Raw genomic sequence first — 16306 nt, forward strand, 5'->3', positions numbered from 1 at the left:
AGCACTCTTGGTGGGTGTGGCATGCTTGGATTCTTGGAGCAAGAAGGGAAAGGAAGAGCAGGAAATGCAAGAGGGCATCGGGATTAGTAGTTACTGGTGGGCCCCAGTATTGCAGAAATAATGCTGCAACTCCTGGAACTCCCTTCTTTAATTTTATCAACCCGGTAGTTCGTAACAAAATTGGAAGCAACGGTGCTGTATGCACAAGTACTAGCTCTTGCCGCAGCTGTCACTTGGTCAGCTGGCACAAGTCCGCTAGGAGCTTAAGCCAACTTCTATGAGTGCTTAGAAGAAGCTTTTTAACTGATGAATGAAAGCTAACTCAAAGGGGCTAATTTACTTGCAGAAAGAAACTGGAAAGTGGAAAGGAAATGCAAACCCTAGCAAACCCTAATTTTACCAGCTAGCCCTACTGATGCGAAAAAGAGGATGCAAGCTATTGAAAGAGATGCCATTGACTTCTAGGAAGGTAAAATACATGTGTCTAAGTTATCAGTATCTGAAGAAAACATCTTTTTGTATTTTTGAATAAGTTGTCACAATTATCATGCATACAATTTAACTGTTTTTGACTGGCAGAGGTGGATTGGCGAGAGGAAATGCTTGGAAGAGGTCGGGAAGGTTCAGAGAGGGTCTAAGGGGTCCCTAACACCCTTCCAGAGAGTTTCACAGAGTTTGGCCATCAAGAACCCTCATTCGTGAGCTTCTACAGGAAGTCTGCAGGGGTTCTACAGGATGTTTCAGGAATTTCTACAGGATGTTCAGAAATTTCTACAGGATGTTTAAAAATTGGATTTTGGAGGATGGGTGAGTGAGGGAAGATGCATGAATGGATATGGAGATAGGATAGGGGTCTGAAGTGGCCCAAGGACTGGTGGATGGAGTGGTGAGAAGGTGTAGATAGCTAAGTTGGCTCAAAGAAGGCTGAAACAATGATGTACAAAAACTAGGGTTATGTGAGCAAATGTGGCAAACGTGAGGTAAGGATTTTAAGTAGAGGGTGGAATGGATGGTGCTAATGGAGAATAAGCAGATGAAGGAGTGGTACAGGTGCTCTGCAAGTCGTTTTTCCAATCTGAACCAACAAAGACTTGTAAATTCAAAGACCTAGTTACGTTGACCTAATTTGCTAGCTGTCAGTAAAGAGAATGAACAGAAGTGTGACCTGCAATGGAACCATGTATTTTAACTCATGCAACTAAGCAAACGAAAGTCTGAACTTGTAATCAACTTCTACACGTGAAGATCAAACACTAGTGATTGCATGGCAAAGCAAAATCAGTGTTTTTGTGGGCAGCAAAGTCATCCTAGTCACAGCTCCTGATCCCAATGAGGGAGAGGTGAAACCACAGATGTTTGTTGGCCCTTTTCTTGAAGCTTTTTCTGTTAGCAACTGATCAACTAAATCTGAGCATGAAAAGTTATTTTACTCATAAAAAACAACCTAAATAACAAAACAAGATTTAAATCTAAATAGCAGATTTTATTCTAAGAATGCAGCAAAGACACATGAAAGTAAACAAAGGAGGTATTGGGCACTTGAGATGGGCCCAACCCCAAGAGCTACAGCCTCCTAAGAGAGATTTAGAGCTGGTGCAAAGCTGGATTCATCTTTATTGATCGAAAGAAATGTTACATTCCAAAAACTGTCCACAAGGAGAACTTGAAAATGTGTTTAAAGCAAAGCTAATCTACTGCCTAATTATCCATTTTTGGGGCTCATTAGTTACATCAGATTTTCTTGCAGGTACCGAGTTGCATGTATGATTTCTTCACTTGTTTTGGCATGCATGGCATATGCATGTGGATTACTGGTTGTGATCCATCATTGGCATGGATGTTGGATGGAATTGATGATGGATTACCTAGCCTTGCCATTTCCTGGATAGCCATGGTGATTGTCGGTTTATTTTCATTGTTGTGTTTTTGGTTGGTTCTTGTGTTTCCTTAGCTTGGGTTGAGTCATTAGCCCCATAGCCTTGGTTGGACAAATGATTTGGAGCCTTATAATAGCTTGGGTTGAGTTACTAGCCCCGTAGCCTTGGTTGGATAAATGCTCTAGAGCCCTTGGTGGGTTGAGTTACTAGTCCTGGAGCCTTGGTTGGACAAATTTTCTGGAGCCCGATAAAAGTTGTGGGTTGAGTTACTAGTCCTGGAGCCTTGGTTGGACAAATGCTCTGGAGCCTTGGAAGGCTTGGACAAAGACCGATCTGAGAATGGTTTTGTGATGTCCGACCATGAGGTGGAATCACTGTTTGATGGGTTGAGGTGGATGGCCTCTGGAAGCCCTAGATGCATTTTGATTGATGTGTTCTATGAGATCCCACATTCATGCTTGGAATATGTCACAGGGGTGAATAGCTGAAGAGAGATTTGGCTCAGCCATTCTACAGTCAGGTGGAATGTGTAACTCCCATCCCGGATTTGGGTATTGCATCATTAATGAAAGGTTATTTCTCCTTGTATCTCTATGAGAATTTTGGTGGATTATATGTGGTCTCTATGGTTGTATTTTCATGAGTATTTTTGTTGATATTATGTTGGTTCTATATGTGTTTTATGACAGCAGCCATGTATGACTTTCATCATGTTTTTACTTGTAATTGAATGATAAATGTATCTATGACTTAATGGATGGAATGGCAGTTGATGTTTTGAGGCATCAATGGTCCTTAGCAATTCTCAGCTAAGTATGAGACCCCTATGCTCAGATCTGTTCTTTACACCTATAGATTGCATATTCATGATATGTTTAACGAAATTCCTGTCATGGCTAGTAGGGGTCTAGTCAATGTCTTAAACAAGTATTTGCTTTATTACTGTCATTTCCATGTTATTTTACTATTATAAAGAGATGGTTCAATTCTAGGTAGTGACCTAGAATATGGGCCTGAAAAAGTGGCTCAAATCTTGGGGACGTTGGCATGACACTGACTAAATGAATCTCTAGATGCTGGCAAGCAAGCCTGTGAGAGCGACTCTGGGTTTTTGGATGATATCATGCCTATATAACGAGAGAAACTGAGGCTTAAGTTATCCAAAAGCTTAGTGGGACCCAAGGGCAAGTTGTCTAAAGTGTTGGACTGGTTCCTGAGGGTCTTGAAGCTGATGTTGAATGTCTGTATGGTGTGTTTTTGTCGGTTCCACTTCCTTAATGTGACTTAGGAGGTCGAATCATATCATAGTGGCCTCTTGTCGCATGTTTACCCCAGTTGGTTGGTTTCTTGGGTAGATGTGGGAGGAGGGTGTTACAGAGTGGTATTAAAGCATGGTTCACCCCTTGGACTAGATGGGTTGTGTGTTGGTCATGCATTCATGTTGGTTGCATGTGTGTTCCTTATGTTTGTAGTCCATGTGTTTGTTGCATTTGGATGGTGTTGATAATGGTTGTAGTGATGTCGCCATGTGAAGGTTGATGATGTTAGGATGCGTCATCATGAGTGTATGGTTGTATATGCATGTGTTATGCACGCCAGTGTTCACATGTTATTAAGTGCATGTGATGCGGTTGTTGTTGTCATGCATGAGGTCATGGTTTGTGTAGTTGTTATGGTCATGCATTGATGATTAGACTCTAGCTATAATGATGTGTATATGGTTTTATACTCATGTGTTATATGTCTATATGCAGTTGTTATGCATGTATGGTCTTGGTTATAGTTATGCATGAATAGTAGGTCAAACATGCCTTGTGAAGTCATGTTATGCAATTTAGGTTATCATGATGCTATTGGTTGTTATGATGCTAATGTGTTGGCTAAGATAGAGCAAGAGATGCAGATCATCATAATGAGGTTGCATCATTAGAATTTGGGGTAAGAGAAGATCGTCATACAAATATTATATGTTTGGCATGCAGGTATGTAAGTTAAGGATTTTTGTATGCATTAGGTTTATATACATTAGGTTTATGTACATGTCTTTTGATATTATGGTTACATGATAGATGATAGTTGATTAGTATAGTCATAAGCACATGTGTCGAATAGTCAATAATGATAGTAACATGTGGTTGTATGCATTGTTATTTTTGTTTCATGTTAGATAACTTGGTGATTAGGTTATATGTTGTTGATGAGCATGATATATAGATTATTGTTGTTATATGCTTGTAACTTGATGACTAGGATTGTGGCATTAAGATATTGATGATATATGTATCATACTAAGTTGGATTGATCTATGCAAATGGTTAGGGTTATGACGTTCAGGTATGGGTTAATATGTTGTGATATTATGTCATACTAATCTAGATTGACAGTGCATATGTGATTATTATGTATGAATGATAATTGTTTATGAGTTTTAGTGACTATTATGGATATCATGATCTTATTTATGTTTAAGTTTATGTGTTGAGACAATTGATATGTACTTGAGTGTAAGTAGGTGACAGTTGTAGCATTATGTGGAATGACTATGAGTTGACTATGGATTATTACAATACTGTTATTCTTGGTAAAGGTTGATTCCAAATTGATAGATATGATTGTCTTGATATTTGGAACATGTGGTTGACATGTGTGAGCAGTTGCAGGAAACATGCTTGGTATTAGTATGACAAGGTAATAATTGATATGTTTATATAACTAACAATTGGGTGATGTGGCAGTACATAGTAAGCCTTGATTGCAACAAGGTAAAAAAGGGTAATAGAAAGGAATTGGACAATAATTCCTTTGGCTACATTTAGAAACCCTAATTCCAAATGAATGAGTGCCTTGCATACAGGAAGTATTCTTAACCTTAATTTTGTCTGACATTATGTGGATATGTTCTATAGTCATGAACATGTACTTGACAAGTATATTATCCAGTCTCTAGTTACAGGTGGATTTGTCAAGGGAATTGGAGTCCCTTGAGAGATGGCGTGGATGTGTTCAGTTGCAAGCAAAGTGCTTGGCACAACAAGGTAAGGTAACTAGTGTATTGTTATATTTATTTATGCACTAACAGTTATGCATTTATGGTAGTATGATGCAAGAGATTGCATGGTAAAGAGACTGTCATGAAATCTTGAAGAAGGCTCTGGTTGAGCTTTCCTTTGGGAGCACTGGGAACCATGGGGATTTAGTCATGGTGTCTATTATTAGTCTTATGCTTTTGGTCTTTTGTGATTTTCTTGCGCTTGATTTACATTTTTGTTGTGTCTAGTTCATGATCATGCCACTTCATTGCAGTGTCGCTTTATTATTGATTTTCATAGGCTTCTTCTTGTTTCTTTCTTGTCTTGCCTTTTATGTGTTGAGTCCTAGGAATTGGTTTGGGAAAGAGGAAAGTTAATGGAGTTCAAGAAGAGTCGTATGAAACCCAATAGGTAATGCAAGGCTTGGATGAAGTTGGTGCATGAGTAAGCGCAACGGAAGGTAAGACTATGACAGTCGATTGGACTGGTTGGGTCCATTGTGGTAAATGAACGGTGGTAGTACAAACACGAGAAAGGTAACCAAAAAAGGTAAAGTAAATGGACTTGAGGTGCTAGATGCCTTGGCTATGTTGGGAATTGTTGTTCTCAACATTGTGCAGGTTGTGCAAAGATAAAGGGAGTTCTCTTAACATTTACCTCGTGTTATCTGGAAATTATGTTATGATCGTGATTATGTTGATGTTTATATGTATACATGTTTGTATGTGTGCATATCGTTGTCTGACAGGACCATGGTTGTTTTATTCTAGTGTTTATGTTTATGTATGTATGTATCCATGTATATATGTCACTATTTGATAGGGTCATCATGAATCATTATTGTGTAGGAATGATTGCTTATGCAAACGAATGGCATGACGAGGTTCCTAGTCTTATGGGAATCAAGTGGGAAGAGTAGTCATGACAGATTTATGAGGTCAGTATCATGTGGTTATGAGTTGATATTATGTGATTATATTTTGTCTATGTTAAAAATAGTCTATATTGAGGGATACATCAGTGAAATGAAATTAGTGTGGTTTGCAGCATGCTGTGACAAGCATGGATAATACACTGGAAGCAAAGTTGCTTGGTAAAGACAGTGTGGTTTTGGGTGTGTGGTACTATTGTTGTGCATATGTTGTATATGTTGTACATATTGCATGTGTTGTTGTGTGCATGTTTTGTTATGCATATATAGTGTGTGTACATGTTGTTTATGCATATTATGTACAGGATGGTACAGATAGTGTTGTGTGAATATTGCATATGCAGTGATGGGTATAGATGGTGCTATGTGCAGGTTATATATGCAGTATTGTGTATAGATGATGCTATGTGCATGTTGGATATGCAATGTTATGTACATGTGGTGTTGCGTGCATGTTGTACAGGCAGTGCTAGGTACATATGGTGTTGTCTGCATGTAGTGTTGTTTACATGTCATACAAGTGGCGTTGTGTGCAGTAGTGTTGTGCACATGTCGTGCATGTGGCGTTGTGTACATGTAGTGTTGTGCACATGTCGTGCATGTGGTACTGTGTACATGTGGTATTGTGTACACATTTTATAGTTGGTGTAGTGTACATGTGGCGTTGTGTGCACGTTGTGTAGGTGGTGTCATGTACATGTGATGCTATGCACACGTTGTGTAGGTGGTGTGGTGTATAGGTGGTATTGTGTACATATGGTACTGGTGTACGTGTGGTATTATGTGCATGTCGTACATAATGTGTTGCAGGCCCGTGGTACTATGTATGTGCATTGTGTAGTCATGGTATCGTGACATGTGTATTCCTTGTGTTATACTTTGTGTAGTACATGTATGTTGTGTTTTACATCAGGTGTAGGTACATGTATTGTGTGGCATTGTACATCAGGTATAGATGTATGAGTTGTGTTGTATATCGAGTGTATGTGTATGCATTTTGAGGTGTCGCACGTTGTGTGTAGATGTATGTCTTGTGATGTACATTTTGCATGAATACGTGTTGTGTTGTGTCATACACCGGACGTAGGAATATGTATTGTGTTGTGTTGTACACTAGGTGTAAGTGTATGTGTTGTCTATCAGGTGTAGATGCATGTATTGCATGGTGTGGGATGTTGTGTGTGGTTGTATGTGTGGGATGTACACTACGTGTGTGTGCACATGGTTTAGGAGAAGGCACTGGGTGTTTGTCTGGTGTAGCAACCAATCTGGAATGTGTATGAAATAAGGACAAAGGTGGAAGCCAAGGATTGATTAAAGGATAAGTATCAATATTTTATTTAAGTTTTATTATGCATGTGATTTATGATTCTAGTCTATGATGATTACATGTGATCTATGATTGTGGTTTATGATGGTTACATGTGATTTATGATGTTGACCTATGATGGTTTTGTTTTGAGCTAACCCGATGTGATATGTTTATACATGATGATTTGATCAAAGATGCTAGTTTGACTTGTTGTGACAGGAAGTAAACAGGATCGCAAGTGTACCTTATTGACTAGCCAAAAATGAGGCATGATTCGAAGTTATTTCAATTTATTTTGAATCTAATGGATATTATGTGCTTGGAACAAGAATGCATGAACATGCTCGGTTGGGTGGTTGAAATCGACTACAAGAATTGTCAGCAGCATCAAAAGGAATTGGAAAATGTAGCAGTATTTTGGTAAAGAACTTCAGGAGCAGGGCCTTTGTGGGACACTGGTACCCAATAGTGTCCATTGATTTCCATGAGCATGTTATGACCGGTATGATGGTTTGAAGTAGGTATATGCCTTGGTTTTGTATCTTTCAATGCGAGGAAGCCTTGGCAAGGGATGGATTGCCCAAGATGGGGGTGCCATCGGAACTTGGAAGATGAGTGACTGCATGGAAGGGGATGACGGGATTTCTCGAGGGATTGATAGCAGAGAAGGGAAGATAATGGATGTATTTGTTTTGGTCATTAGCATTGCCAGATGGAATCATATGTACATTGGGAGTGCACCTTGGAACAATGAGCCGGTAACTGTTCACTGAAAGGACAAGTACCGCAGGATTATAGTGTTGGACATTGGATGTAGATTTGACTATGGCAGTGGATTCTGGACTTCTTGGGAAGGAGGTGAATCCTAGTATTACTTTGAGGATGGAGGTGTGAGCCTCTGGATTCCCCTGTTGTGGATGCAGGCATCGTATCCTTTTATTTGTTGGTTGAGAAAATGTGCATATGTGTATATGTGTGTATTATTGTAAACATTGTATCGAGATGGATTTATAAAGCTCCATAGACAGTATGGTTATTTGCTGGTTGAAGCAAATGTGTATGTGTATATGTGGTTATTGTAAATACCATAACGAGCTATGTTATAAAGCTCTAGTAAATGGTATTATTGTCATGTTTCAGCAGTGGTCATTGTACATAGTGCAACGAGTTGAATTATAAAGCTCCATCGACATTATATTTTCCTTACAACAGTCTTGTGGTTATATGTGTCATTGAACACCGAGGACAATGTTCTTCCAAGGGGGAGGGTTCTGTAACAGCCCTGGTGAAAATTCCATGTAAAAATATATATATGGCCACAGTGATGGGACATGTATTCCAAGTTAAATGGTAGGTAAAACATCCTAGTGGGTGTTGATTTGGTTTACTATGGATTTGAAAATTGGCAAATGCAATGGCTAAGGATTTGGAAAGGCAAAATGGCATTTTTGGCACATTTATTTATGAAAATAAAGGAAATTATGAGAAAAGGGAAGTGAAAGGTCACAAGTTGGATGTGAGGGGGAAATTGAAGGAAAATAATGTAAAATGAAGAAAATAGAGACCTCATTCATGAAAAGGCTTCTGAGGATCAGTTAGCAAGTTCTTGAATCAACCTTTTGTCAGTTCAAGTTTGGAGCTCTCTAGTTATTCTCTCTTTCTCTCATACCCTTGGAGACTTAGAATTTTCTTGGAGCACTCTTGGTGGGTGTGGTTTACTTGGATTCTTGGAGCAAGAAGACAAAGGAAGAGAAGGAAAGTGCAAGAGGGCATCGGGATCAACAACTACATCATATTTTCTTGCAGGAACCGAGTTGCATGTATGATTTCTTCACTAGTTTTGGCTTGTGTGGCATATGCATGTGGATTATTGGTTGTGATCTATCAATGGCATGGAATATGGCTAGGATTGACGATGGATTTCCTAGCCTTGCCATTTCTTAGATAGCCATGGTGATTATAGGTTTATTTTCATTGTTGTGTTTTTGGTTGGTTCTCATGTTTCCTTAGCTTGGGTTGAGGTGTTAGTCTTGTAGCCTTGGTTGGACAAACACTCTGGAGCCCTGTAATAGTTTGAGTTGATTTACTAGTCCCGTAGCCTTGGTTGGACAAACACTTTGGAGCCCTTGGTGGGTTGAGTTACTAGTCCTAGAGCCTTGGTTGGACAAATGCTCTAGAGCCTGGTAAAAGTTGTGGGTTGAGTTACTAGTCTTGGAGCCTTGGTTGGACAAATTCTTTGGAGCCCTGGAAGGATTGGGAAGAGGTCGATCTAATAATGGTTCTGTGATGTGCGGCTGTGAGGTGGAATCATTGTTTTATGGGTTGAGGTGGATGGCCTCTGGAAGCCATGGATGAGTTGTGATTGATGTGTTCTATGAGATCCCATATTCATGCTTGGAATATGGCACGGGGGTTAATGGCTAAAGAGAGATTTGGCTCAGACATTCTATGGTCGGGTGGAACATGGAAGTCCCATCCCGGGTTTGGATTTTGCATCATTAATGAAAGGTTATTTCTCCTTGTATCTCTATGAGAATTTTGGTGGATTATATGTGGTCTATATGGTTGTACTTTCATGAGTATTTTTATTTCTAGTATGTTGTCTATGTATGTATTTTATGACAGCAGCCATGTATGGCTTTCATCATGTTTTTACTTGTAATTGAATTATCAATGTATCTATGAATTAATGGATGGAATGGCAGTTGATGTGTTGAGGCATCAATGGTCCTTGGCGATTCTCAGCTAAGGATGAGACCCCTATGCTCAGATCTATTATTTACACTTGTAGATTACATATTTGTGATATTTTTGAAGAAATACCTGTCAAGGCTAGTAGGGGTCTGGTCAAGGTCTTAAACAAGTATTTTCTTTAGTACTGTCATTTCCATGGTATTTTACTATTCTAAATAAATGGTTCAATTATGGGCAGTGACCTGGGCTCTAGGCCTGAAAAAGTGGCTCAAATTCTGGGGATGTTGGCATAGCACTGACTAAATGAGTTTCTGGATGCTGGCAAGCAATCCTGTGAGAGCGAATATGTGTTTCTGGACGTTGTCATGCCTATAGCATGAGAACGACTGAGGCTTAAGTTGTTCAAAATCTTAGTGGGACCCAAGGGCAAGCTGTCTAAAGTGTTGGATTGGTTCCTAAGGGTCCTGAAGCTGATGTTGAATGTATGTATGGTGTGTTTCCATTGGTTCCACTTCCTTAACGTGACTTAGGAGGTAAAACCATATCCTAGTGGCTTCTCATCACATGTTTACCCTGGTTGGCCAGTTGCTTGGGTATATGTGGGAGGAGAATGTTACACAGAGGCTTATTCCTCCACACTCAAATTAAAAAGGGAATCCAAAGGCTATACCTCCACCCTCAAATCTGCAAGGGGATCCAAAGGATCATACATCCACCCTCAAATCATCAAGGGAATCCAAAGGCAATACTCCACCCTCAAATCAACAAGGGAATATGGAATCACATGCCTCCACCCTCAAATCAGCAAGGGAATATGGAAACTCATACCTCCACCCTCAAACATCAAGGGAATCTAGAGGCCCATACCTCCACCCTCAAATTATCAAGGGAATCCAGAGGTTATACCTCCACCCTCAAATCAACAAGGGAATCTAGAGGTTTATATCTCCACACTCAAATCATCAAGGGAATTCAGCGTCTATTCCCCCCTCCTCAAATTAGTAAGGGAATCAAAAGCTCACTATAAAACTAAGGAAATAAGAAAAGGGTGCTAAAGAACTCTCTCATTTTCCTTCATTTGTTATGTCTTTTCTTCCTTTTTCGCACATTCATCCCTGTTATCCCTCTTCATAAGAGTTTCTTCTTCTTTTTTGTTCGCATTCACCTTAGTGCGTTATAATGTCATCGATAATGTTCTCTTCTTGAATTCTATTTTCTAAGGGAAAAAACCCTATGTCGTAGGTCCTTTCACTATCGTGCTACAACCATTACGGTTGCATTGGAAAACACTCTTTGTCGCATCCTTCCTACTTAGTCACAATGGTTATATTCACGTGGTCATGGGGAATGTGGTTTAGCCATCACCTCCCCATCACTTCTTGTTGGTTGACTTCAACTGCCCCAATTGCCAATGCAACCCATCATTCATTATTTTTTGTCCTTTTTAACCTAGATCCATTAACTAATCTAATTAGTCCAATTAAAATCATACCTACCAACCATTGATGGATTGTATATAATAATTCAAGTTTCCTTCAAATCCCAAGAAATCTCCTTCCTCAAACTCTGGAATCTGTGTCCCAATTCTCAGGGCTTTTTTTAGTTAAAATCAAAGTATATGAAATATTTACAATGAAAGGGAATTAGCTTGGCGCTGTCACAAATCCCTCCCCCTTGGAGGAAAATTGTCCTCGGTGTTTTATAACCATATACAAACAACACATGCTTTAAACCAAGCACAATTGATATGGATCTTTATACACTCAACTTTGTACAACATTTGCAATGTATTTTACCATACATAGTTGCTTACCCAACAACTCAATGGATATATATATATATATATATCCATTGCAAGAAAATTAAGCCACAGCTTGAAGATATCAAAGTGTTGCTTGCTTGTCCTGCAGCCAGCTCCATTCACTGAGATTGGGTGATTCCCATGCTTTCCTATAACATGGCATACAATCTCTCATGAGATTCATCATAAAGAAATTGCAATAATTTAAATTATACCTCTTTTCTTGTCCATATGTTTATCAAGGGAGTCCATAGGTGTCCCACCTCCACCCTTTTCAAATCAAGGGAATCCATAGTCCACATTGTCTCCACCTGATGTCCAGGAATCTAGAGTGCATTGTGTACACCTACAACTCCACCCCAAAACTGATTCAAGGAATCTAGAGTTCTTGCAGCTCCACACACAATCAATTCATGGAATCCAAAACTAATGGTTCTCCACCCAAACTACAAGAATATAGAGGCCCAATACACTCCACCCACTTTGCACATTAGGAATCTAGAATCCATTGCCTTTGCATGTCTCCTATAGGAATCCAGAGTAAACTATCCATTCCACCAGATATCTTCCATGGGAGTCCAGAGAGTTGACCTCCACCTGTTCACAAAAGAATCAAGAATTTTCATAACTCTATTTGAGCTCCACCTAATATGCAACATGAGTCCATAGCACTTTCTCCACCTATGTGCCTTTTCCTCATTGTACCACATGCACTCACAGCCCAAACCTTGGGTTTGTGGTCCCTTCAATTGTCCATGCTTGTCCTAGCATGATGCAGATCACACTGCTCTTTATCTATTGATATATATTTCAACATTTCTTGTTCATAGTGTAAACATGGATGTAATATAAGAATCACATTCACATGTTATTAAAATCATAATCAACCAGGGCTACTTTTTCCTAATTTATTCCTCGCACAACCAGAAATTTTACATGCCATTTACATTACATTAAATAAATATAAACCATCATTCTTCCACAAGAGTGACTCCTGAAAAAACATGTCTGCCATAATGGCATTCATATATGTATATAAACATTGACATCATCATGAACATATCTCATATTTACATATGTAAATTGAGTTAAGTTCAAGAGAACTTCATTTATTCATGCAAAGCATGCACAACATTGAGAACAACGATTTCCAATTTGGCAAGGAGTTTTTTACCCCAAATCCATTTATTTTACCTTTCCCTTTCTACTACCATCAACATTATCAATTGAAATTATTGCTACTGCAATGACCAACAGTTCCGTCAACTTTGTATTTTCTTGTTCAAGCCATTCACACTCAGGAACATCATTCCCACAGAGTTTCTAGCAATGGCCTTTCCTACCCACTTGTCCAATAGTGTTCCATGTTGTCGAGAACCCATTAAGTAACCTCACTAGTTACCCAAACATGGCAATCAAAATTCTTGCCATTCGCATTGTCATATTTTAAAGGATAACTTACATATCTTGCTACAATGGTGGTTCGTGACTAAAATACTTCCGTACTAGCCAACATCAGTATTCATTCACTGCATCATAATAAAAGGGATGCATTTGTGTGTGTGTATGTGTGTGCACGCGCGCGCATGTGTGTGTGTATTAGCCATGCAATTTAAATATTAGAGAACTTCCCTTTGTGCAATTTTTCATGGTTGTCTCGCAACTATCCATTTCTTCCTATGGACCCAACCATCCCAATTGACTATCATATTTTTCATTCATGCCTTCAATTATCCTTTATTCATGTGATGGGATTCATTCGGGTCTTACATTTCCTATTTGGTTCCACTCATCTCTCCTTGAGCTCCATTAGTGTTTTTTTATCCTTAACAATTTCCCAAGACCCCAGAAACATAGAAGGAAAGACCAAGAAGAAAATGAAGGGAAACATAATAAAAGATCATAACAAAAATACAAAACCATATATAAGGTAGCATGGAAATGCACAATCAATATTTAAAAATGGAAAATCGAACATAAAATTAATTGAGGAACACAAAACATAAAATATTCAACAACCACAACCACTCAATCCCAATGAATTCTAGTGTTTTCAATTCTTCTTGAATAAAATCTTAGTCCTGTCCTTCTTGAATATTTTATGGCATCCCTTTTAAACTTCTAGTTCCCCACCAATTTCTCCCAAGAGGAGTCCTTCAATAATTATCAAAGGGTCTTGAGGTAAAGGCCCCCTCCTCTTCCCTCTCTTCTAGAATTAAACTTTGTTGTCTCAAGTGCTTGAGAGCTCTTGCAAGCCACTCTCTTATTTTTGTACCAATCTCTTTAAGAATTTTCATTTTCATTTGACTGTTAATATTATTAATGTAGAGAACATCTTAGTCATTTCCCTACCATGCTATACTAAGCATGTTGTCCTGCAACTAAACAAATATCTCGATTTATTTATTAGCCATATGTCTCAAAATCCAAGGCATATTTTTATGCATAATTTATATCTCAGCATAATTTTAAAAAATAAGAATTTATATGCACATGCATATACCAGCTAAATTACAATCATGCCTTCCCCGATTTGAAAGGTTAGTCTTTTAATAGACTCTCAACATTAACTCAAATGAGCCTCTTGACCGAGACTATTATTATCAGTATGAAAAATAGCCTTTGAAATTTAATATCAACTTTCTTTTCAACCAACATTATAAGTTTTAAGATATTAGTCTTCTTGCTAAGGCCAGTAATGGCTATTAAGTTCAAACTCTTTTCCAAGGCCATCTATAATCCTTAAATTCAGCCTCCTTTCCAAGGCCAGTGATCAATGGCATATGTAGTCCCAAAAGGTCAGTTAAAACCATTTAACATATAAGCATCTGCCATTTTTATAATTTACAATTCCACATTTATGAAATGTATCATGTATATGCAGGAAATATTACAATCAACACATATCCATTCAATCACAGTGCTACTCCCAGCACCCACTCACATAAGAAAGCAATCATACAGTCCATGATCATAGTGTTATAACCAGCACCTACAACAAGCAATCATCAAACCACTTGAATCTCTAATAGAGTCACCATTATCATGCCTCCAATCCACTGAGGCTCTCTATCATATAGCATACATACCTTTGGCTTCTCCCATCCAATCATCATATACATAAGTATATAAACTCAACCTGAAATACAAGCAACATAGGGATTTCCACAAAATCCATCATGTCATATGAGCATTCACATGTACATTCATCCCCAAGTGTGTAAGAATACACCACTTAAGGAATCATGCGCAAAACCATGCAGGTAGTTCTACAAAACTAAAGGAATAACAAACATCCATATCCATAACAATAGGTTATAAATACCTTCAAGATGCCAAATAATAAACACAGGCAACCTCATTTCATGTCAAAAGCATCCTTGCCATCAACATGCAATTCCACTATTGAGTGTTATGAGTAGCACACAATCATCTTTACATTCGATTATTATGCTAGGAGCTAGAGCTCCACTCATCTCAAAAGGTCCAGGCATGGAACCTACTACTCTGTAAATTCTATAACAGGGCCAAAGGTCTAGAGTCAAACCTTTGTCAACATTTCTTTTTTTATAGAGTCCATCCAAACCAAGTGTTGAACCTAGAAGCTTTGATATCACTCTTTAACATACCCCCTACTATCCCTAGCCCCTACTGAGGGTAGAAGGGGGTAGTTACTCTAATAACCCAACCTCCAATGTCCTATCATGGAAATGGGGTATAAATTTTTCTACCTTATTCGACTTTCTCAAAACTTAAAACACATGACATAATTGTTTTCAACTCATTGAGACCTTTCCAACAATATAAAATTTCTCTTAATTCGACTCCCAAATCAAAATATGTAGTTGTTAAAATATTAGCCTATCAGACAGTGCCACGTCATTGTCACTTGCCATGTGGTGCCCACGTGGCTATCCACGTCATCACCACTTGACAACACAACCCTAGTTGTCAGCCCATTCATACCATATCACATATTGTCCCCACTCCATAACTTACTAGGACCATAATATATATATATATATATATATATATATATATATATATATATATATATATATATATAATGCATACAAGATAAATATATGCAGGTGCAGGCCCCTCTATGGCCATGTCACCTCATGATTAAAATCCCGACGGATTCCATAGCATTCCCCCATCGAAACTATTGGGGCGGATCTTCTAGGGTTACACAAACCCCTTGCAAAACCCTCCTCCACATGTCCCATAGTCATTTGTTGTAGTCGTGTGCATGGTCTCCAACCTTGCCACATCGTCCCAGCCCATCCTCTACCGTGAAGCATTCTAACTGCCAGGATGATGTGTAAGTCCATTTAGTTATCCGCCTCAACCAATATTCTCTCTAACAACTGTGTAATTGGACTCCACCATTGCTACCTCACCGCGGGTATTAAACCCCAACGGGTTTGCACCCAACTCCTCAAGAAATCACTAAGGACAAAGCATCAAGGTGACATCACCCTCCACGTGGCTCCACTCTAAGTATGCCATGTGTCACTCATTTTTATGCCACTTGGCCCCACAAAAACCTCAAATTCAAATAACATGTGTCCTACCTCCTGGGTTACCATGTGGCTCAGAGGCCATGTCACCTGCCACAGAAGTCATGGGTCTCACCTAGTATTCTTTTGCATGGCAAAC

The 16306-nt window shown here is 38.8% G+C and overlaps 1 pseudogene; it reads right to left on the bottom strand.

Moving 5' to 3' along the window:
* LOC149153437 (protein NODULATION SIGNALING PATHWAY 1-like) overlaps nt 1-16306 on the bottom strand; it is a 100250-nt pseudogene that overhangs the window by 51212 nt on the left and 32732 nt on the right.

Source organism: Pinus tabuliformis, chromosome 9, assembly GCF_031772625.1.
Source record: "Pinus tabuliformis cultivar Carrire ecotype Pingquan chromosome 9, CPIR1, whole genome shotgun sequence".
In the NCBI taxonomy this organism is placed as follows: Eukaryota; Viridiplantae; Streptophyta; class Pinopsida; order Pinales; family Pinaceae; genus Pinus; species Pinus tabuliformis.